This window comes from Macrobrachium nipponense, chromosome 41, assembly GCF_015104395.2.
Source record: "Macrobrachium nipponense isolate FS-2020 chromosome 41, ASM1510439v2, whole genome shotgun sequence".
NCBI classification, from domain to species: Eukaryota; Metazoa; Arthropoda; class Malacostraca; order Decapoda; family Palaemonidae; genus Macrobrachium; species Macrobrachium nipponense.
In genome coordinates, this window is record NC_061102.1 from 51,834,520 (window position 1) to 51,860,524 (window position 26,005).

Below are 26,005 nucleotides of genomic sequence, written 5' to 3' on the forward strand. Positions count from 1 at the left end.
TTTGATTTCTTGGGAAATTATCCTTTGATGTGAGGTTTTATTTTTGGGGGGAAATTATCGTTTGATGTGAGGTTTGAATTTCTTGGGAAATTATCGTTTGATGTGAGGTTTGATTTCTTGGGAAATTATTCTTAGATGTGACATTTAATTTCTTGGGAAATTTTTTTTTATTTGAGGTTTGATTTCTTGGCAAATTATATATTTTATTGATGTGAGGTTTGCCTTCATGGAAAATTATTCGTTGATGTAAGATTTAACTTCTTGGGAACTAGTAATTGATGTGAGATTTGATTTCTTGGGAAATTATCCTTTGATGTGAGTTTCGGCTTCTTAAGAAATTGTTTTTTAAATTGAGGTTTGATTTTTTGGGAAATAATTTTTTGATGTGACGTTTAATTTCTTGGAAAATTATTCTTAGATGTGAGTTAGATTTCTTGAGAAATTATTTTTTAAATTGAGGTTTGATTTCCTGGGAAATTATTGTTTGATGTGACTTTTAATTTCTTGGGAAATTATTTTCTAATAATGTGAGTTTTGATTCCTAGGGAAAATATTCTTTGGTGTGAGATTTGATTTCTTGGTATATTATGCATTTATGTGAGGTTTGATTTATCGGGAAATTTTCCCAAGTTATTTGATTCCTTGGGAAATTATGCTAGTATCTAACCCTAGCGTGCTCGGCTTGGTGTTGGCCTGCCACCTTTGTGGCCACGAGTTCGATTCTCGGGCATTCCATTGAGGAGTCAGAGATGTGTATTTCTGGTGATAGTTCACTCTCGACGTGGTTCGGAAGTCACGTAAAGCCACTGGTCCCGTTGCTGAATAACCACTGGTTCCATACAACGTAAAAACACCATACAAACAAACAAACAAACAAACTCCTCGCGGCCAAGCAGTTGGCTCTGTTTTACCTTATAAAAGGAGAAGAAGTTGGGAGCTGGCGTTTAGGAGAGCGACACTTTCAGAAATAAGTAAAGCGGTTCCGTATCATGTGAACGACGCGTTTTCTTTCATTCATGGTATACTACTTCAAATGAACGAAGGAAGGCACTGGTCATTTTTCATTCTTTTGAGCTGCCGCTGGTGCCAGTCAGAGACTCATTACCAAGTAGCGGTCCTGATTTTACCATAGCAGTGATTCGACGAAACGTGATGGATCTTTGCTGAACAATATTTAAGGAACAGTTCATGACTCTCAAAGGTTATGATAGCTCAAATGGCATATATATTCTGCTTCGTTTCGTGCGTGCGGAAAGATTGCGTTAGATTTACTCAATATAATAATTTTTTTTATAAAAACAGTTGATGCAAAGGTAACTCGCGGATTCTTAATTATTTTAAGTGATAGGATTGCTTGAGTACTAAAATGACTGTAATCGTGTAATGGTTACATAAAAAACAGGCGCTTTACCTCCTAAATTAACTTAAGACAAATCGGACCCGCACTCATAAATTATATGTTCAACTATATATATACTATATATATATATATATATATATATATATATATATATATATATATATATATGTCTGTGTGTGTGTATGTATGTTTGATTAGAGAAGTGGTACACCCACGAGAGAAAACTTACAAATCGATGCCAATTTCTTTTTTTTTTTTTTTTTTTGGTCAAGTAGAGATACTGCTTTATAGTCCTGTTGTATTATGAGTGCTAACGTGTTGTAAATTGTTAAATGTGGAATTCTAGTGTATATATATATATATATATATGTATATATATATATATATATATATATATATATATATATATATATAATGTATATATATATATATATATACACACATATGTATATAGATCGTGGAAGCCTGAGCTCTTCCCCTCACTGGAGAGATGCTTCATTTTGTTATATTTCTCCGGATGGTAGACGAATTTAAAAAATTTCATGACCTCGTTATGGTTCTATATGACAATGTGACGCCATTGCAATATTGATAAAGTGGCCAAAACTCTTCGTCAAAAATTTTGATATGAGATGAGCATAAATCTTAGAGGGTGGCCATATGACAGTGGCTTATTAAGTAACCCGTAAAATGAGGAAATAATAGACTTGCGGATTCAGTGACCCCTTACTGGCAAGCAATCATTTGATATGCCTGGCAGACTGAAAATGAAAAATTTTAATATCATATGATTTTAAAAAGCTTCACGAAAACACCACTGAAAGAACGGCAAATGTTGATTGTTTATTTTTACGATGTGCGAGAACTATGGGTTGTAAGTGACTAGAAAACCTTACAAGATATAGATTCTTGTTTTTGCTTTTAAGAGAATGACATAAAATACTTAATGCAATCACAGTGACGTGAATAAGACGTCTGAAGTCAGTCTTCATGAAAAAGAGAGCCTGAGTTATTGGAATTTATCAGATGGGAAAATTCTTTAGCTGTATCATATAATATTGACATCACAAAGTGATACTCTCAATACATCAAAATAGATTCAGAGGTGTCCTGTTCGTTAGCTATCCATTCTAGAAAAACCATGGTGTAAGGATTGTGACATTGTTATCAAGAATAGAAAAGAATAAAGTTCTCGGCATGTAGTTTATCCTCGTACAAACTGCCATAACCTTATTATCAAGAGTTCGTGGCATCGGAAGGTTAACAGAGAAAATGCCCCGTGTTGTAAACATGGTGTCAGAGAGACGTAGGTCATAGTGTTGTTTGTCCAACACTGAAACAGCCATCGTTTGCATGTTGTATTTTTAAGAGAGATTTTGTCTATGGCTCATAGGTCGTCATTTATTCAGCTTACTATCTTGACAATAATAACTTTAGTTTAATTTAAAATGATAATATAGTGGTTGATACATGAGGGGAGATGTGACCCTCTTTTTTTTAATTACTTTTTTTCCATTCATTTTCATTTCCACTGAAGAAAGAAGAGACGAAAATCAAAAAGATTAACTCGGTCTCCTCTTCCTCCTTGACAACAATGAATAAGGAAAGCAATGTACTTAAATATGCAATTAACCTTAGTGTTGGTGTTAACGCTTTTACTTTTACTAGAATCGCCTTGACAGCTTCGAACTTTCAGTTCATGTAGAAAAAGGTCACTAAGTCGGTTTTCAGACCTTGATTGACACGATCTATATCGGGCGACAATTATGCAACAGAAAAGCTTCATATTCATTAGGTCAAAACTTCTGCTACCTCATTGCTGCTGGAAACGAGTGAAGATTCTCGAGTATCTTATGAAAGAAGGATCAGACATTTCGTCTCCTTAGGGAAGTCTCAATCGCTGCTCCTTAGAGAAGTCTCAATCACTGCTAATTAAATCCTGGGTGAAAAAAACCAAGAAAGTTTGATGGCATAAGATAGAATCAGTGGACTGCTGTAAATTTGCAGTTAAGGGGAGATATGCAACTGAATGTTGCAGCGAAATCAGATTAACTAGTTGCCAAGATGTCCTGAAGATGACCTCCACTTGGTTTGAGTTTATGCAAAAAACAGAGAACATTCATTGATATCTACAAGAATTTCCGAATACTGCTTTACCCGTCGAGTGGTAGTGCCATCAGTGCACTTCACGTGCGGTGCACTGTAGGCATTGCTTATAAGGCTCTTTGCAACGTTCCCTTCGGCCCCCAGCTGCAACCCCTTTCTTTCATTTTACTGTACATCCATTCAAAGTCTCCCTTCCATCTTACTTACCACCCTCTCCTAAAAGTTGATGCATAGTGCAACTGCTTTGAGGTTTTCCTCCTGTTACTTCTTTCATTCTTTGTCACAGTCAATTTCCCTTTCAGCGCTGAATGACCTCACATTTCCCAGCGCTTGGTCTTTTGGCCTAAATCTTACATTCCTTCCTTCCCTCTTTCTGAATACTGCTTTGTGTACACATGCAGGCAAGAGCTCTTAGTCGTCACTCCGATATAGATTAAGAATGTCGTCAAATTCAGATTACTCATCAGGTTCTGTCGTGCGATCATTAGGGCAAAGAAATATTGATGTCCCAAGTGACCACGCTTTCTTGTACATCTGTCGTCGAGGTTAATTAAAATGCTAAATCAAATATGTTGGCTTCGTGAAGATATCTCTTAAGATAAGATTTAAAAGTTGACAATCAAAGCACGTAACATAAAAAAAAGTATCAGGTAGAAGATCTAAAAAAGAAATAAAAAAAACAATAAAAGTGGGAGGTAAGAGAAAAAGTATTTGTTACGAATTCATCTTATTCCAGTGACCCGTAAAAAGGCTTTTATGTATTTTAAATAGACTTCTCAAAATAAGTAAACGTACTTTGAGCAATTGAGATGCTTCTTTTGGTCAACGCGACACCATGTTAATATCTATCCATAAAATCTATTGACACCAGTGGAATTCAAGAAGTTTAAGTCTACCTAGGACAATCATTTCTCTCATCATTAACTTCTTGAAGGAAATATTAGTAGGTCGCGTCAATAAGAAACAGAAAGACAAGTAAGTACAATAACTTCATCATGAAACAAAAGCAATAAAATAAGATAGAAAGATAGTTAAAAACAGCTGCATACCACTGACCTTGAATATGTTGGAGAACAGCCGCGATGAGCCATAACTTGATCCCAGCGGAGTACAATTGCTTTTTGCCAAGCAGAGCTTGACAGAGCAACTCTGCGAAGCAGACGCACCCTTGCATCGTACTACACGACACCGAGACCTGCGGCTGAAAACACCCACACAAACACTCCAGGGATTTTCGGGACGAACTTTTTTATTTTTTATTTTTTTTTTATTTTCGCTTTCTTCTAAGGTAATTCCCCGTCTTTAGGCCCCTCTTCCAAGGCGTCCTGCACTGCCATCTAGCGGTCGTAGTTCCGGCCGGGGGCGTCACGCACCGTCAGGAGGCCTTCGGTTTGATCAACACTTTGCGAAATCGTTTTTTTGAGTTTCACTTCCTAAGATTATAAGGCGCTTGACACTGAGTAAACCGAACGTGTGATAAATGTGTTGGTGAGGTTGAGTGTGCCACACCCTAATTTCAGGGTAAATGATGGGGGTGTAGCAATGAGTGACGTGAAACTGTATTTATAAGGAAGTATTTACTGTTGGCAATGATATGATGTTGAATTGTATGATGATGACAATGATAATGAACGGCCTGCGGTTGTAGCTACTTAACACAATAGTAATGATTCTAAAAGTATAAGTAATTGATATTTCTAGTATATGTATAGCTTTGTTCAGTATATCTTGCACCAAATAAGCGTTTGTAAGATCGCTGGTTTCTTTATCCTGCTTTGAAATGAATGTTTAAGCACTAAATTCGATGAAAAGAATAATCCCCAAATAATAATATTGCAGCACGAATTATCATTATCCTGTTATCCGTGTAATCATTATATTGCTTTTATTACTCAAATTATTGTATAGATCTTGCATGCAATAATTTGCCTATTTTCCCCATCTTAATTTATATTTACTCATTATTTTTCGCCACTACTTCGTTGGTTGTTTACCTATCTATTTATTCGTTTTTTTATAAGGCTGTAATGAATTATCTTTTTATAGTTTCAAGATTTAAGTATGTTACTAATTCGGGCTACTCATGATGTCAATTCCACTTGCAAGATATAGACGATGGTGTTCATCCTCAACTCTGAATAGAAGCGACTGATTCTGGCAAGTGTGTTGTGCCATTTTGTCGTAATGGAGCTTTTTATCTTTTACATTCAATATTGACTGTTAATGTCATTATATAGATGTCGCCAAAACTTGAAAGAGAAGTCTGATTTTCCCCGCAGATGTGGATTGAATAGTGACAGACGTTCAAGAGAGACATCTGCTTCGCTTTCCTCTTCGCTGTACCTTGTAGTACCTTCATTGGATTCATTTTCAAAGTCTTAACATGAAATGGAGGAGTCCAGTAACATTATTAGATAGAGGATACGCAGAATTAGGACATAGATAAGAGTGCCTTTCATTCATTCATTCGGTAACCGACATTGTAGAATCTAGCGTTAGATATTTTTGTTTGTTTACTTGGAATATGTACTCTGAACTATGTTTCAGAAAGCGTTGCGCATTTAACGCAATCATTTTGGTATAAATGCACTTTCTGTTTAATTGATTCCACTGATATGTAATAGATCTCTTCCACCTTATCTTCACAGACGTCAGACGGATCCGCTTTGTAGAACTGAGGTGTAAAAAAAAAAAAAAAAAGAAAAAAAAACTATCTGAGGACAGCATCTTCTATTTACCAAGACGCTCTCCAGATGTAAGTACCAGTCAGATTTTCCATTCATACCTTCAGTTCCCTATTCGCTGCCAATTTATGAATCCGTTTATTGACATTTCACTTTCACTGCCAGCTGATAGATGCGAAGAGAGCTACTAACTTGGAGATAAAAAGTGTGAGAATGACATTGTAAAAAAAGTAATAAAAAAAGTGTGAGAATGGTATAAATTATGAGATTTATTCTGCTATGATTGATATGATTTTTCTGTGTAATTTTCAGCCCTCAGCGCATGTCTGCGATAGAATAATTAAAAGTAATGTCTTTACTCTTATATAATCCGTCGGCATGTAATATATTGTCAACAAGAAACTCCTGTAGAATTAATATTTTCCCATTTATCCTGTGCTGGGAATCCAATTCAAGAGATTTCGTTTCCTACTTTTTTTTTCATTAGAATGAAATGTACGTGTCACTTAAACCCATGTTACGAACTTGCATTTTTTTTAGTATAAATATGTATGTTTCACATTTTGCTATTATATAAACGCATAGGTCAATGATTTTTCTTTGCTGAGAAGAATACCATGTTACCCGATGACCTTACAGAATCCCTCTGGGGTGATGAAGGAAGTCTTCAGTAAAAAAAATAAATAAATAAAAATAGAAATAAAATTTTTAAAAAATGCCTGGAATGACCCCATGAAAATTCATATTATTGCAAACGATATTCCAAAGCACTAAGCCCCATGAATACAACGAAAACAACACCCTCCCCCCCCCAAAAAAAAAGGTCTTCCAGGCTAATTTAAGGAACGTTTGCATGGCATTCACACACAGACTCATAACAACGTCTGGAGAATGGCCAGGCCTTTTGGAGCTCTGCCAAATGCTTTCAGTACAAAGTCATATTACAACAAGCGTCTGTTCTTATTAAGTTGCCGGGTTTTGGTTCCTGGTCCCTTTTATTTCCCCAGGAAAAGTGGGGTTTCTTTTCTTAACTGGGATAATCTCATGGCGGATGGATTGTTTTGTTTGTGTGATCCAGGTCGGAATGAAGTTAATCTTGTTGGTTTGAAAGGTGGTTGACTAATGACTGTCACATTCATTTAGATGTATGCATATAAATATATATATATATATATATATATATATATATATATATATATATATATATATATATATATGTGTGTGTGTGTGTGTGCAGATGCGTGTATGCTTGTGTGTATGCACACATGTGTGAGCGGATTTTTTTTCCCGGGAGATTTATGCCCGTTGCATTAACCTCATTGTATCTTTGTTGACCTAAACAGTGAAATACGTTGTCTGGTGATTTTTCGATCGTTGTGGACTACCCGTTCCATCCTAAATTAACCATTAGCTGGATATCACTTTCTGTTGGAACTTGCCTGAGGATCTAGGATATACACACACACACACACACACACACCACACACATATATATATATATATATATATATATATATATATATATATATATATATATATGTATGTATGCATATATATATATGTGTGTGTGTGTATATATATATACATATATATATATATATAGATATATATATATATATATATATATATATATATATATATATATATAAAATAATGCACCAGTTTTCACAAAAACAAATGAAAGCTTGGCTTGAATTTCCCACGTCTGTGAGGATTGGAATGCAAATAGTTTTCTTTCAAAATTATAATATATATATATGTGTGTGTGTGTGTGTGTGTGTAAATTGCTTTAATTACTTAAGTCACTTCACAGGTTGTTAACTTCTTTTACTCCTAAAAATAAAGGACTGTAAATCTACATGAAATGTAAAAGAGAAATCTTTTTCTCTTTTGTAATTGATTCACGCAATCTCTCCTAACTCGACAAGGATTCTGAAGATACCCTATCCTGTTCTATTTGTGTAAAATAAATGACAGAAAACCTAAGTTGTTGGTGAGTATATGGGCTAAATCGTTCACGTCCTACGAACAAGAAATGGAAAGCATTCCTGTCATTTTAAGGAGTCTATTAATAGGACCCCTAGAAAGTGAGACTGCCCTGGATTGCTTACTAAATCAGGCAGACTTCCTTCCTTCCTTCCTTCCTTCTTCTTTCCGAGGAACGGTATTAGAAATACTACAGTGGAGCTCTTCTGATAGATAGTAGCTCAGCCAGTCTGTTTCATTCATGCTTCTAAGATCTATTCAGGTTTTCAGTCATCGACAAGAACCTAGTTTCTTCAACACATACAAAAAATTGTAGCTTTGATTTTTCAAGATTCTAATTCATTTTTTTGTTTTCACACAATCATCGTCAGGAACGCTAGTTTCTTTAAAAAAAATTGTAGCTTTGATTTTTCAAGATTCTAATTAATTTTTTTAAGCTGCTCACTGTACATACAGTGTGTTTCGAACCGACGTGGGATATCGTCATTGCTAAACCTTATAATGATTCATTGTCTTGTCCAGGTGAATTGCTTTGTTATCCCAGTCATGTTTATGTAGCTATGATGAGAGATGTGTATTTCTGGTGGTAGAAGTTCACTCTCGACGTGGTTCGGAAGTCACGTAAAGCCGTTGGTCCCGTTGCTGAATAACCACTGGTTCCATGCAACGTAAAAGAACCATATAAACAAAACAAAAAAACGTAGCTATGATAGTTTCGCTTATCCACTGCGTTTTAGGGCCATATTGAGTGTTGTATTTACCTGTACAATGTACTAATTTGTGTTAAACTCTAAAGACACATTGGTTGAGGTGCCAAGATTAACGTACTCGGTCGCCCAGGCAGTATGTATACATCTTTGAGGATCCAGATTGAGTTATTTATTTGTGACCATATCAGATTTTTAATTTGGCTACTTTATTTCCAAGTACTTCCAGTATTTGGATTTTTTCCTTTCATCTTGCTTTAGATTCCGTGTCTTGCTTCTGCTTAAAAAGATTTTTTTTCACGATTATTGAAGTACTGTATCTACTTGCGTCTTCCAGTACACTGGACGTAGTTATTTTCACTCCAGGATTTTAATTGCTAAATTGACAAGGCACGACTATTAAATTTGGTAAAATAATTTTGCTCTTTTTATCATAAGTGTCAAGACAAGAGAATCTGTGATTTCAGTGGACGGATTTGCATATTCCCGAACTGTAACCGAGTACTGGGACCTTACCCTGAAGCGGGACGCGTTTCTTGAAAACAAACCATAGAATCTTCTTGAAAATAATCTCATTATGTGTCCCACACCCAAATTACACGTAGGTTGCTTCTTTAAACTACCCTAACCTAACCTAACCTAACCTAACCTAACATAGGGACAGGAAAAAAAAAACATGGGCTGGTGCAATACTAGTACACATCTCGGGAATTTGCGGCTCGATTAACTACTGTTTTACATGTAACATAAACAGTAAAGGTGCTCATGAAAAAAATACTTCCCCAGTCTACTCTCGGATTGATAACCATGAATTGGAAATTTACAAATCATAGCGAATCACACTGGAATGCTACGAGTATTTCAAGTGGATATAACAAACGGATATCAGGTGAATAGTGCCAATTGTGATTGAGGAATTTACGATAACCGAGACTCGGAGAGTTAAGATGGCCATTGTCTCGTGGGAATTGATAGATGAAGCGGATACAATAACAGACTCCAGCTATTCTGAACAGCTGAGGAATTCGAAGTAGAGGTCCAGATTACATTGCGATTCGTGGACACGTGGTCACCGCAGTTCATATTGGCAACAGTATGAGCGACATGATTATTTATTTCATGAAGGGATTCATTAGGTGTCTTGATTGACAAAAGGACAGTTGTCATATCCGCCATAAAACTGTATGATTAAGGATATACTATTCGGTGTATACAATTTTTATCCCTAATGAAAGTATTGTTTTAGTAATTTTATTTGATTTTCGGGTTTTCGCTCGTAAATCGATGTCAAATCCTAACTTTGGTTTGCTGTCACGACCGCTAGCCCTTCGTATCTATTAATGTCGAAATAAAAGGTCCTTAAGGTCACAATGGTAGTTCAGATAAAATCAAAATATTATTTCTATCATAAAGCAGAGGGTTTTTTCATTAACCTGCAAATACCTCAAGACAGCTATTAAGCGATAGCAATTCGAATTAGTCAGCTGTAGTATTTTCAGAATTTCCTCGAGTTTTTCTTTATCGGTTCATGAATTTTGTTTGGTTTTCTTCTGGCAACTAAACCCACTGGCAACATTATGAAATGGCTACTGTAATTAATCCCGTCAATTTTTTGCCATGGGGCAGGGAGACTCGTATTGCCGTGACAGTTTAAATCTTTTAGAAAATTTAGATCCTTTTAAACTATCGTCCTACTCTCCGGTTCAGTAGGTCATAATAGACTTCCCTATTTCCTTTAAAAAATGGAAAAAAAAAAAAAATGCTGATGGGCGATTCTCGGAAAAGTGTGAAATATATGGGTACCTGACATTTGCTGTAGGAAGTCAATCGTAATGGGTTGCGTCTTTCGTCTTGCTTTCGTAATGGTATTCACGTCCTTATAAGCTTTTCAGAGAGGCAGCAGCAATGTCGGTTACAGAAAGAGCCAGCGAGACTGTAATGGTGCTCTTGTTGCAAATAAATCACTGTTCTTATCGAATTCGTCCTATCTTTCCACATCTTTGAGGAAATGCTTCACGTATACGTTTGTTTATTCCTCGGGAAGATGAGCGGCTTCGTTTGACAGATAACTTTTTGTTAAACAATTTAGATTTGGAATTGAGTTATAGATATCACATGCTTGGGAGTTTGTTTTTATATTTAACTGGTTAATAGCTTGCCTTAAACATCAATAATAATAATAATAATAATAATAATAATAATAATAATAATAATAATAATAATAATAATAATAATGTTACAGCCGTCTTGAAACCCTTATTCAGCTTCAAAAAATATTAACTTGCCTTAAACAAAAACAACAACAATAATAATAATAATAATAATCCAACTAAAACTCATAATCACATGATTCAATAAAATGGAAACGTAAATCCACAATAGTATGTCTTGTTTGATTTTGTTATTTAATATATAAAGCTTTATATTCTGAATAACAAAGTCAAACAGACATACTATTGTGGACTTACTTTTCCAATAATAATAATAATATAATAATAATAATAATAATAATAATAATAATAATAATAATAATAATAATATTGTCAAAGCCGTCTTGAAACCCATATTCCATGGGATGATTCCCCTTCAAAAATTCCTTCAAAATATGTCCGGTTTTCCGTTGACAATTGGGCATCAAGAGTGTGGCATGTCCTGCTGCATTGAGGATTAAATTACCTAATTAGTTCACTGAGGTGAATGTATGGTTTCGCTGTACCTAAATGGAAAGCAAAATTTTACTGCTGGAAGCCGTAGGAAACAAAAAATGAGTTCTTGAGGTCCATTTCCAGGTGAATAAAAAAGCAAGTAAGCCAAGAATAATATACTAAATAAACTTCGTACAATGTCGGTGACTATTTGATACTAAATTTTGGGATGAAGCAGCAGTGAAACATTCGGTGATGAAATGATACGGTCTTCGAAACAGTTTTTTTTTTTTTTGTCTTCTTTTTTGCAAGGATCTGCCAGTAAGTTCAAGTACGCAGAACCATTTTTGCCGGCCACGTAGTATTGTGATCATTGCCTCGGCTGCCCACTGTACATAGTTTATCATTTGAGAACGAGAACTTTTATCTTCAAAACTCTAATGATCTCCCGCCAGTCTTTGAGGAAACAGCAGACAAAGCCCGAGAAAACGAGAAAACGTCTCCCTTTTGCAAGAACAAACGTAATTTCATATTCATGCCGTTTTCCTCCCTAAATTTACCCTTCCCCCGACAGCGAGCGCTACACAGACACACACACACACAAACACACACACACACGCAACCTGAGACTTCCTTAAACTTCAAAGCCCCCATAGACCTGGATCTTAGCCCAGATCTCGTGTTTGGGGTCTTGTAGTGTTGTGTCTCCCCAGACTTTTCCCCCTCCCTTCTTCTACATATTCATCGGCGATTCTGGGGCCTTTTTGTCCAAAATTTTATGACCAATTTCCTGCCTTTCTTTTTTTTTTTTTAACGGGGAAATGGAGGAAGATTTTTCCCATTTTTCTAGAGATCTTTTTAGCTGTTTCGAGGAAGCTCGTAGGTTATTGCCTGACCTCTTTTTGGCGAAGCCTGGATGAGTCGGTTGATGGTTTCACTCTCCACAAGGATTTTAAGGTCTTTGGCGGGTTTTTAAGCACTCCTCGCCCGTGGTTTTCGGCGCTTTTAGCCGCGTTTGGAAGCACTTTTATCGGGGTTTCAGCCATTCCACTGTGTCTTGACGAGGGAGGCGCCTTGTTATTCATTCACTGATTTCATGCCGTGTGAGGCTACACACGTATTCCCGGGTCATAAGTTCCTTTATGAAAGATATATGAAAGCTAAGAATGGGGGATCATATAAAATAATGAATGATCGTCTCTTTTCAAACGGCTCCATTTCAAAGTCATGTCATTATTTTTATCGTACTTATAATTCAAGATGGACTTATGAAATTACTGTATCGAAAATTTAGTTTCTATAGGAAATGCTTAGGCTTTACTGGTAATAATTATATGTTTGGTATTTCTTTTCCATTATTCACACACACACACACACACACACATATAGTATATAAATAATATTTAAATATCTATATTTATTTATTTTCCTTCATATCTCATTCAGCTCGTGGAAACCTTCCACTGGTGTGTCTGCCGGAATGCGTATTCCCGAACTGTAACCGAGTACTGGACCGTCCCTGAAAAAAAAAAATGGAGGCCAGATCTTAAAAACTAACCATAGAATCGCCTTGAAAATAATCTCAGTATGTTCCCCACGCCCCAATTATCGTTTGATTTAAAAAAATTTTAACTTAACCTATCCAGACCTAGGAGTATGGCAAAAAAAACCAGGGCTGGTGCAGTACTTGTTTACATCATGGAAATATGCGTACTGAGGCCATATTTGAAAAACTAACCACAGTATCTTATTGAAAATAATCTTCTTTTGTTTCCCACACCCGAAATAGCTATAGAATCCCTCTTTAACTAACCCAACCTAACTTAACCTAACCTAGTCCAATCTATCCTACGGTCATGGCAAAAAAAAAAAACAGGGCTAGTATACATCTCGGGAATATACTGCCGGAATAACCGCGTCCCCTCCAAAGAAGTCGGTTGGGGCAATTAAATCTAAAGTAGTGTTTCCTTTTTACACAGAGGATGTATAAGCAACTGAACCGACTTTATCGGCAATTGAATGTTTTATAAGATATCACAATTCGTGTGAAATTGCTGCCTATAGTGACGAGTGGTTTGATGGAAGGTGATTGCAATGACGGTAAACGGTATTCCAGATGTCAATATTTGGAAAACTAAATATTATTGCGCCGACATGGACGTTAAGGACAAAAAAAATGTTAATTAGCTTAGTAATCGCAATAATGATAATGATATGAGCCGGATATTACCGATGATGAAAAAAAAATAGTTACTCCTATGGTAGATCTAGCTAATATCTTAGTATTAACAGTATTAACAACGGCAGCTTACTTATAAAATAATAATGCAGCAGCAGTGATAATGATATTAATAATATGATCCGGGTAATACTGTAATAATGCAAAAATATTGATTACTGCCAAGTTAGTATAGTAAGTGTCGTAGTAGTAGCTGTATTAACAACGGCAGATAATGATACTGATAATAATAAAGTGCAACGATCGTAACACTAGTATTGATGAGTTGCATGATAATACTGATAAAGTATTCTGAGTTACGTACAGACAAAAGGCGAATGGAAAAGCGAATGACAAGATAAAGGAGCAGAGGCATCAACCATTATCTGTCACCCTCATTCCGAGATCATCAGTGCTTTACGACCAGCGTGCTTTTCCTGCATTGCAAAGCAGGTTGTGCCGTTCGGCGTCGTGATCGAGATGTTTACACTGTTCTCCGCCCCGTAAAGCTTTGATCCGAATGAGATGGACTTGGTGACTATTCCCGCTGGTGAATTCTGGAATATTTACTCACGCGACGACTGCTGCGTCTTGGAGACGCAAGGGAAATCCTGATGACGCAGGCGATGTAATGAGTTAGCTGATGGAGTTTGGACATCATACGGTTGACGTTTCATTCTTCTTATCTTGCAATCACAGACTGTTCTGCTTTTACGCCTCAGATATATATATATATATATATATATATATATATATATATATATATATATATATATATATATATATATATATATATATATATATATATATATCGAGCTACAATGTCCTTTAATATCTAATTCGCTCTACCTCGGGAATTAATATATTTTCATATATGCTTAACCGAGGTAGAGCGAATTAGATATTAAAGGACATTGTAGCTCGATATATGTATATGAATCACGGAAATGTGATATGACTTATATATATATATATATATATATATATATATATATATATATATATAACGTTAATCAATTTATCCTGTAATCGTTTTCATGTCAGAATATCTTGTTTATTGAGAGGATATATTTTTCTTTTTATTGTCAGAATTTTTGCTGTGCTGCAGTTGATACTTGAGACAAGCGTTTCTTTCATGTCAGATTTGCTTGTAGTTTTCATCCTATAGCTGTTATTAATGTTGTGGTTTTATAAACTGGGCTGTTGTATATTGCGTTGATTCACATGATAATCCTGTCTTGGGTGTCTTGAGTAATACTTAGGCTAGGTATTTAAAACATTCTGTATAATTATTTTGGAAATTTTGATTTTTTTCCATTCAGTCAGTATTGCCAAGGTGTTACCCTAAGAAAAAATTGTAAGACTTGCGAAGCCTCATTATGAAAATATAGATGCACACAAATATATATATATATATATATATATATATATATATATATATATATATATATATATATATATATAATCATAGTAGACCTTTGCGCGTCTTCCAGTGTCTGTTTATTGTGTAACCCATAAGTCTATTCAAATGAGAGAAATATTTTGCATAGTATATAAATAGTTTCTCGGGTTTTATACTAATAATATATATTTTGGCTTCATCGTTGCCCCTCCCCCCCCCAAATTCACCCATGCCAGTCGCATCAACTTTCACAAAAGACGAGGAAGCAAAACTGTTTTTAGTAAAATTCCCCCCCTAATGAAGCTGTTCATATCGGTTACTTCTTCATTAACGGAACAGGCGGCTGAAAAACTGAAAAAATTACCCGCAATTTTATTTTAAAATTTCTTTTTCAAATTGTGATTTTTTCCCATTATTTTCGTCGATCTTTGCTTTCGCCTACTAAAGATATTATTTCGAATTGCACACAAAGTTAAAAAAATCGTTCGTCCCGAAGAAAAAAAATTCCCTTAATTGAAGAAGCGTTCTTGGAAAAAAGCAGTGTATTGATTCTGTTGATGCGTTTTCTTTCGTTCAATACAGATCCAAATCTGGTTTACCAGTGACAGAGAATAGGAAAGTAATCTAATATAAATTTATGCAATCGTCCTCTTGATAAATATATATATATATATATATATATATATATATATATTATATATATATATATATATATATTATATTATATATATAGTCGCGGCTTTATTTTGTAATGATTGTACTCGATATCATTTATATATATATATATATATATATATATATATATATATATATATATATATATATATATACACATACATACACACGCACATACATACATAAATACTCTTTATTTCCCCCTAATATGTTTTAATTCACGGTTGTTTTGGACAAAATTAGAATTCGTGCATAATGTTAAAAGTTTATTTTTACCCCTGACTATATATGAAAAGAATAAAGAAACATCTTGAGCGGACGCACCTAGACATTAACACACTTTTTACAGTGACACAACGATCTTCGACCTCATTTGGGTAGTTCTTATAAGTAATCTTAACCATATGACAAGAAACTTTACATTCTTCTTTTATTCTTTAGAATTTAGTTCAAATATACACTTATGAAATTATAACACATTGTAAGTGTGATGCTTATTTGTTTATAGCGTCTACTTATAAGTATGGTAACAGTATACGTAATAAGATGTAAAATGAGAGATTATTATAAATATAGTTCAGGAAAATGAATCTCTTACCGTTACTAGTTAATATATACGTGCCTATAATCACATGCGAAGATATTTGAAGTTATTACATCGGGACTTCTTATCCGCGGGTAGTGTGGATTTGATTCTCTGTCACTTATAAATATTGAACATGACGGCCGTTGAATCTGGTGAAAAATTCCCTTTGGGCATTAACGATCGTTCAATGCCACGGTACCCAGAGAGTACTCCCGCTCCTACCCGGTTACGAGAGACCGGACAACCCTCGTCACGGTAGTTAACGAAATCAGTTGATTTTAGCATTTTCCTGTATGTATGTACATATGTGTGTGTATATATATATATATAATATAACATACATATATATAATATATATATATATATATATATACATTTGGAAGTATATTTATAATGAAACTTTTTTTTTTTCTTCAAAAACCCGCTTGACAGTTTAATGTAAACAGTCCGGAAATCATCAGTTTATTTATTAGTAACTAATTTATAAGCATGAGATTTATTGGGGCACATTGATATTATAGGAAGATGTATATGTATGTATACATCCATACATATCTATATATATATATATACTATATATATATAATATATATGTATCTATATAAGAATATATATGTATATATATATATGATATTTTTTTTTATTATATTGAAGTATATGATAATGAAACTCGAATCTCACATGGATATTGGGGACATATACATATAGAAATATATGTCTGATCATCATATATAATATAGTATATATATATATATATATATATGATCATATATAATATATATATATATATATATATATACACATTTGAAGTATTATTTATAATGAACTTTTTTTTTTTCAAAACCCCGTGACAGTTTCATGTAAACAGTCGAATCAGTCAGTTTATTTATATAATTTTTTTTTTATATATAAGTTCATGAGATTTATGGGGCACATGATACATATAGGAAGATGTATATATATATACATATATATATACATATATATATATATCATATAATATATATATATATATATATTATATATATATATGTAGATATATATGTGTGTGTATATATATATATATATATATATATTTTATATATATATATTTATATATATATAGGATATATATATATATATATATATATATATATATATATATTCTATATATATATATCTGCACGCTTTCATTATTTATTAGTGATAGTGATTTTTAGATTTTTAGATTTCATTATTGTTTCATTATTTCTACAATAAGCACCATTATCCATGTAGGGTTATAAAAAATATGTATATTTTTCTAGCTTCCACTAAATCTCCAGTTAATGTATACCAGTGTACATTTTATGTATCATTAGCCATCACATACATAACATATATATATATATATATATATAATATATATAATATATATATATATATATACATATATATATATATTATATATATAAATATATATATATATCTAATATATATATTATATATATATATATATATAAAGCGAATACAACAGGAAAATGATAGGCAGAATGTCAGTACCAAGCACTTTCTTTTGTTTATTCACGATGCCTGAATAGCCTGGGTTTCTTGAGCGAAATAGTCACGATAAATTTTCGCACGTGTTCGTAAACGGCCGTACAAATATCTTAAGCGGTTGATAGCAGTGACTAGCCATTTCCAGTATTAAGGACTAAAATTGATTTTAAACTAATAGGTGCTTATTGAGTGGAGTCACGTGCATCTACTGTGATTTTTTAAGCATATATAATAATATACGTATATATATACATATAATTATACACAATTGCCGTTATATAAATATGTATATGAAAAAGTTTGTATTCTAGATTATATTCTTTATTGTGGTGTTATTCCGTCATCGTTTTTTTTATCTACGTAGAATTATTATTTTTTTTTATGAATGCTCAAGATAAAGGAAAAGACGCGATCTGAACCCCGCTATCGGCAATTAAGTCTGCGTAGAAATCATCTTCGAAGCAACTGGAAATTAATCTGGGGAATCAGAAAGCGATAAACATATTATTCCCTCTCCCCGTTATCTTCATTTCAGCGACTCCTTCGCTAATATTTGTTCTTAAGACTTGATGTTGATAAGCGATACTGGACGAGGAAAGAAAATAAGTAAAACTAAAAAATAAATAAAAAGAGGTAATAAAGGTCACACTTCCTTGAGGAATCTCTTTCCAAGCGCCCCAAATGTTGACTTTCCCGCCGCCGTGTGTTAACGTAACTTGATTCTTACACGACTTTCGTGTTTCGCTTGTCTTTTGTTTATCTCTTTATGATTGCGGAAGGATTTCTCTCTCTCTCTCTCTCTCTCTCTCTCTCTCTCTCTCTCGCGGTTCGTTGAATTTATTCATGTCTCTCTCTCTCTCGTTCATTCATTTTATATCGACGTACTATCACTTCGAGCGTCAATTCCGTCCTGCGCATCTTCCCTTCTTTTATCGGTTGACTCGTGTTTATTTTTCTTGTTAGGGAAACTTCTTCTCGTAGAGATCCAGACTTCCGCTGCTGACACCGAGGAGTAGGGTCAGTATCGCCTCGTATCTTTGTAGGATAATATTCTCAGCACTTGAATCCCGTGTACACGACCCAGTGCCATTGGGCGAAGATGGCACTCGTGTCAAGAGCTGTGAACGATTCTAAACACAGGGGCAATTTTATTCCGTCACTCCGGAGAGGGTTCCTTACTTCCTCCGAAGGGTTGTTTGCACTGGGGCGTCGTTTACATAACGCGAGATCTTTCGGCGAAGATGGTGCTCAGGTCATAAGACCTGTACTCGTTCGGAATACTCCTTTAATTCGTTTCATAATCTCGAAGCAGTTCACAGGGGCGTCGTGTTTGGACAGCAGTATTTAACTTTGCCGAAGCACATTAAAAGCAAGCTAATATTGACTCGAGTGGAGGAGGAGGAGGAGGAGGGTACGCCAACGTCTTTCTATTATTCATTGTCGTTGTGTCTGTTTTGTGTGAATTGGTTTTCGTCTCGATTCAAAGAATTGGTTACTTTTGTCATTCGGTGGATGTCTGCATCGTCTGCGTTCTGTTGTAGGTGCCGTGTCGTTTGAGAACTTCGAGTTATGGGCGGTTCGTTCGTCGCACGGATTTGGGAGTCTTTCGGCGACAAGTTCCTCTCATGAATCATTTTGGAATCACTGTTCCTTTTCCAGCTCGTGCCGTGAAAATTACGAAATTAACAGAGGTTTTCTCAAATTTGAACAAATTATAATTTTTAAAATTTTTTGCTTGGATATCATTGATGTTTTAAGTAAGTGATATGATATTAATATTAATATAAGGTGAGGTACCTTTAGAATTCTAGAATACATTTTTGGACGTGAGTTCATTTAGAGAAGATGAATAAAAAGTGATTCGCTGTGAATATTTGTAATTTCAATGCGATACAGACGAGGATGTTGACAAGGTCCGTTGGCATTATGCACAGAGTACCCTGTGGTAATTAGTTTGGTATTTACGAGGTTAAGCATTTGAAAAAACAGTATTTCTCAATTTTTTTTATTCTGTTCTTTAGTAAAAAAAATGGTATATGGTTACTGATTACTCAAAAAACGTCTCTTTAGTTACAGACGAATTCACAGCTTGCTTGTCAAAAATGTTTGACTTCATATATTCCACTAGTAATAAACAATTAATTTTTAAAAAAGAAGTTTCATACCAGCAGCTACTGTAACAGGATGGTCAGAATTCGGAAATGAAATATCGAAGATGAAAGACAGATCTCGATGGAAACAGGAAGCAGTTTGAAGGAATCGTCTTCAACTTTTCTTTATGTTCGGTCGGTTTGTTCCCGTCTTATCTCGTTGACCGATTCCTACGAGCAATTGTTACGGAGGTGCAGATGGAAGAAGATGCAGGTGCGAGATAAAGATGCGAGATGAGAGGGTTGATAGAAGTCGTGTCGTGGAGCTGACATATTTCTTGTTTGTCTTGTTTTGTATAGATTGTGTTTAGTTCCCTTATTTTGTTATTTTAAAAAGGAAAATTGTATAATATATATAGTATATGTGTGTGTGTTTGTATATATATATATATATATATATAATATATAATATATATATATTATCTCTATATATATATATATATATAGATATATATATATATATATATTATATATTTATATATATATTATATATATATATGATATATATACATATATATAATATGTATATATAATATATCATATATATATATTTATATATATATATAATTATATCCTATATAGATCTATCTATATATCTATATATCCTATCTATATATATATATATATTATATTAAATATATATATTTATATATATAGTATATTAATATATATTTTATATATATTATTATATATAATTATAATATATATCATATATATATATATATATATATATATATATATATATATATATATAGTATATTATCTATAATATAGATAATTTACATTACGCTTCAGAGGATGATGATATTTGGTTGTACACGAATGCCCACCTCTCAGTGTTTATTTTTAAGATTTTACGTTTAGTTAAATTTAATGTACTTGATATGGGATATGTTATGTGTAATTAAATGCACCTCCTGTGTATTTGTGTCAGTTACTGTGTAGTGCAATGTTGTCGATAAGTCAGCGTGATGTGTAACGTAATACGTTTATAGAAATTTTAGGTGTCTGTGTTATTTAATTGGGTGTTATTTGTATATACAGTCTACGTATTGGATGCATAATCGTAAAAAAAGGCTAAAGCGAAGTTATACTGATCAGGTTAAAAGCAACATAGCCCTGACTTAACTCATAGGCTGTTTTATTTTGAACTGTAAAAAATAATAATAGTAATAATTATTCCATTTAACAAAAACAGGCTCCTTCATTTACTTGTTTTGAGGTTCTGAAGAATATTCTTGTAAAAATTATTTTTGTCACAAAAAAAAAAAGTTTTGCTCAGCACAAAAGTAAGAGCTACCAAACATGTCTCGTTCAGTAGAGAAAAACGAAGCAAAAAAGAATAAAAAAGGAATGGTAGAATATTTCGAGAAAATCACAGGGGTTCAAAAATGTCTTAAGGGAAAATACTCCTTCAGCGCCCACATGGCGGCCCGACCCCGGGCTTCTCACTATCCTGTCACTCACTCTTACAGCTTCAGACGCGCGTACGTTCTCCCTGGCGTCTGAGGCCCGACTGAAGTCTCGGTACAACGAGAGAGAGAGAGAGAGAGAGGCATGCTCCACTCCCCCGTCCTGACCCGCCCCCTTCGGCTCTGGCACCGCCCCCCTTGCAAGACGAAACTCCGCCCACCTCCACCTCCTGACCAGACGGGTCTTAACGAGTTCTTGGTGGAGGTTTGTGGATAGATGGATTAGTTGAAGCCAAAGATGGATTTGGAGAGAGGATCACCACCACCGCCCCGTGACCTCGCCAAAAAAAAAAAATAAATAAAATAAAGCTTAAAAAATAAAAGGTCAATGGGTTTTTGGACGGGAATCTTCTAACCAGACTAACTCCATAGGAAATCAACTATTGAGAGTAACCAGTAACACGTGTGTGTCCTTCATATGAGTGAGATCAGGAGGGGAACCCCATGTTATTTTGAAACTTTCGACCCTATCCACTATTTTGCAGTTCGTGCCTTACCTAGTGGACCAACTTTACCTACGTAGAACAAGAGATGTGTTCTATAGATTTTTTGTCTGTTTTTCTGGTTATTTGCAGTGCTGTTTTCAAAGACGGTTATTTTTTTTTTTACCCTCATTCACCCTCTTCATAAGCTCAGTTACGAGTCATTTTCCATTTATTTCTCTAGTCTGTTAACAAAAGTTTGAATTAAACCCTCAGAACTCTAAATTGTAGTAGGTTTTTTTCACTGTTCCCTGAATTGCAGGTTTTTTAGGATCTCTTCCCTAACTTAGTTTTTTTTAAGGATCTCTTCCCTAAATTGTAGTTTTTTAGGAACTCTTTCCTAAATTATAGTTTTTTTAGGAACTCTTCCCTAAACTAGTAATTTTTTTTTTAAGAAACTGATCCCTGAATTGCAGTTTTTTTTAGGATCTCTTCCCTAAGTTGCAGTTTTTTCAGGAAATTTTCCCTAAATTGTAGGTTTTTTTTAGGAACTCTTCCCTAAGTGTAGTAGAAACTAGTATTTGCAGTGTTTTTTCTGTATTGCAAAGTGTTTTTTTTAGGACTCTTCCTTCCCAAGTTGTAGTTTTTTTAAGAACTCTTCCTTAAATAGTCGGGTTTTTTTTAGTAACTCTTCCCTAAATTGTAGTTTTTTTTAGGAACTCTTCCCTAAATTGTATTTTTTTAGAATTCATCCCTAAATTGTAGTTTTTTTTAGTAACTCTTCCCTAAATTGTAGTTTTTTTAGGAATTGTTCCCCAAGTTGTAGTATTTTTAAGAACTCTTCCCTAAACCTAAATAGTAGGGTTTTTTTTGAGTAAATCTTCCTTAGTTTTTCTTTAGGAACTCTTCATTAAATTATAATTTTTTTGGGGTGGGGGACTCTTTCCTAAATTGTAGATTTTTTTAAGAAGTCATTCCCTTAATTGTTGTTTTTTTCTGGAACTCCTCCCTAAATTGTATTTTTTTTTAGGAACTATTCTCTAAATTGTAGTTTGTTTTAGGAACTCTTCCCTAAATTGTAGTTTAGAACTTTTCTTCCCATTAAATATTTTTTTTATAAAGGACTCTTCCCTAAATTAAATTTTTTTTTTTATAAAGGAACTCTCCCTAAATTATAGTTTTTGTTTTTAGGAACTCTTCCCTAAATTGTTTTTTTAGGAAACTTTTTTCCCCTTAAATGTAGTTTTTTTTAGGAACTCTCCCTAAATTGTAGTTTTTTTTTTTAGGAACTCTGCCTAATTGTAGTTTTTTTTTTTAGGAACTCTTCTCTAAATTGTAGTTTTTTTTAGGAACTCATCCCTAAATTATAGTTTTTTTAGGAACTCTTCCCTAAATTGTAGTTTTTTTTAGGAACTCTGCCCTAAATTGTAGTTTTTCGTTTTTTTAGGAACTCTTCTCTAAATTGTAGTTTGTTTTAGGAACTCTTCCCTAAATTATAGTTTTTTTAGGAACTCTGCCCTAAATTGTAGGGTTTTTTCAACTTCTCTAAATTGTAGTTTTTTTAGGAACTCTTCCCTATATTTTAGTTGTTTTTAGGAAATCTTCCCCAAATTGTAGTTTTCTTTTTGGTGGCGGGGATCTTCTCTAAATTGTAGATTTTTTTTAGGAACTCTTCACTAAATTGTATTTTTTTAGGAACTTTTCCCTAAATAGTTGTTTTTTTCAGGAACTCTTCCCTAAATTGTAGCTTTTTTTTTTAACTCCCCTAAATTATAGTTTTTTTGTTTTTTTTTTTTTTTTTTTTTTTTTTTGTTTTTTTTTTTTTTTTTTTTTTTTTTAATCTTCCCTAAATTGTAGTTTTTTCAGGAACTTTTCCCTAAATTGTGTTTTTTTAGGAACTCTTCCCTAAATTGTATTTTTTAGGAACTCTTCCCTGAATTGTAGTTTTTTTTTAGGACTTTTCACTAAATATTATTATTATTATTTTTTTTTTTTTTGGTGGTGGCGGGGATCTATCCCTAAATTGGTAGTTTTTTTTTTTTTTTTGTTTTCCTTTTCCTTTTTTTAGGAAATCTTCTCTGAATTGTTTGTTTTTTAAATGGAACTCTTCCCCAAATTGTGTTTTTAGGAACTTTTCCCTAAATTGTTTGTTTTTTTTTTAGGAACGCCTTTGATTCCTAAATTGTAGATTTTTAGGAACTTTTCCCTAAATTGTTGTTTTTTTTTAGGAACTCTTCCCTAAATTGTTGTTTTTTTAGGAACATTTCTCTCAATTGTTGTTTTTTTAGGAACTTCCCTAAACTGTAGGAATTCTTCCCTAATTTGTAGTTGTTTTCAGGAACTGTTCCCTAAATTGTTTTTTTTTAGAAAGTCTTCCCTAAATTGTAGTTATTTTTTCTTTCTCTCTCCCTAAATTGTGTTTTTTTTTTATTTTTTTTATTTTTATTTTGCGCCTTTCCCTCTTTTGCTGTACTTGGGGTTGCGGGCCTATAATTTCACTATCGGTTATATTTCTTTATATATTTTCTCTCTCTCTCTCTCTCTCTCTCTCTCTCTCTCTCTCTCTCTCTCTCTCTGCAGGTACTATTTTGGTTACTCCTCCGTAATGCTGAAGTGCTCATTCCTCCTATAAGCAATCCGGTCACACCGACAGCCATCGATATCTGGGGAAATCGGTAATCATTGTATTACCCCGTTCATCCATTTCTTGTGCCCTGTTATTGCAAAGATTTGGAATTCTCTTCCTATCTCTCTTTTTTTTATCTTTATAACCTTCCTTCCTTTTCCAGATTTATTTTCGGATCCGGGACTAGGAAAAGGCATTGGCATACCAAGTTGTTTTCGGTAAATCTTGAAGGAAATTTATTTTTTAGAATAAAAAATCGATAATGAGAAGTTATTTCAATGACATTTTTTTCATATGTTATAAACACAATGTCAATGTACATCACTGTGACCTTTGAAATATGTAGTTATGCTTGGGGGTATAAAGCCAGTTATTTGCTATTTTGCAATGGTCCGCTGGTATAGGGGTTAGTGTCGTGGATTCCTAATCGGATGTCGCGGATTCACGTCTCCCGCTGGATGATGACAATATCACTGGCTCTGTATCACGATCAGTTACAACTGCAGTGGGGAGCCTTCGGTGGGAGGTTGAAACCAATATTCTTTGGGAGCTTGACTTTCAGTTTAAGAATAGGTTTCATCTGCTGAAAAGATAATAATCATAATAATAATAATAGTGTGAGGAACTCCCCAACGCTGTCATGAAATTGTTCATTCAAAGTTTAACGCTGTAAGTAATTACATGTTTCAACTTTTGGTCCCTCACGGTATTTGTATCGCAAGTTAATAAGTAAATTAACCTTGATGTTGTTATTCGAACATTTTTGTAATTAATCAGTTTTATCTTCTGTCTTGCAATCAGGGCTTTTCTATTTAATTGAACACAAAACTTGATTGTGTATATATATATATATATATATATATATATATATATATATATATATATATATATATAAAAATAAAGGTATAAGCCACGAAGGCAAAATAAACAACGGAGTTCCGCAAGATCTTTCGACGTTCAACGTCCTTGAATGTCGAAAGATCTTGCGGAAACTCCGTTGTTTATTTTTCCTTCGTGGCTTATACCTTTATTTATGGATTCATCACGTTCCAAACTTTAGTGATTCAGTTATATATAATATATATATATATACACACACACATACACACACACACACACACACACATATATATATATATATATATATATATATATATATATATATATATATATATATATAGAATCTACTGGTCACTTTTTTACCAGATTCATATAAGATTGTGATAGCCACAATACCCTCTTAACTTCCTGAATTATTTGTCTTTTTTTGGATACGATTGTCATACAAAGCCTGAAGATCTAATTTCAAAGAAATTTGAAGAAGAAATTGTGATGTCTGGTACCGGGAAACGAACCCAGGTCCAATAATCACAAAGATGTCATGTTGCCCGCAACGTGACTTCTTTGTGATTACTGGGTTCGTTTCCCAGGACCAGACATCACAATTT

General features: G+C 33.7%; 1 long non-coding RNA gene across 1 annotated transcript in view; it reads left to right on the forward strand.

Annotated features, from left to right (window-relative positions):
- Window positions 1–26,005, forward strand: part of LOC135212912 (uncharacterized) — a 304,234-nt gene that overhangs the window by 218,505 nt on the left and 59,724 nt on the right. Inside the window, exon 2 of the long non-coding RNA XR_010314022.1 lies at window positions 6,115–6,221. This is a non-coding gene — a long non-coding RNA (uncharacterized LOC135212912). The remainder of the gene's footprint in view (window positions 1–6,114; window positions 6,222–26,005) is intronic.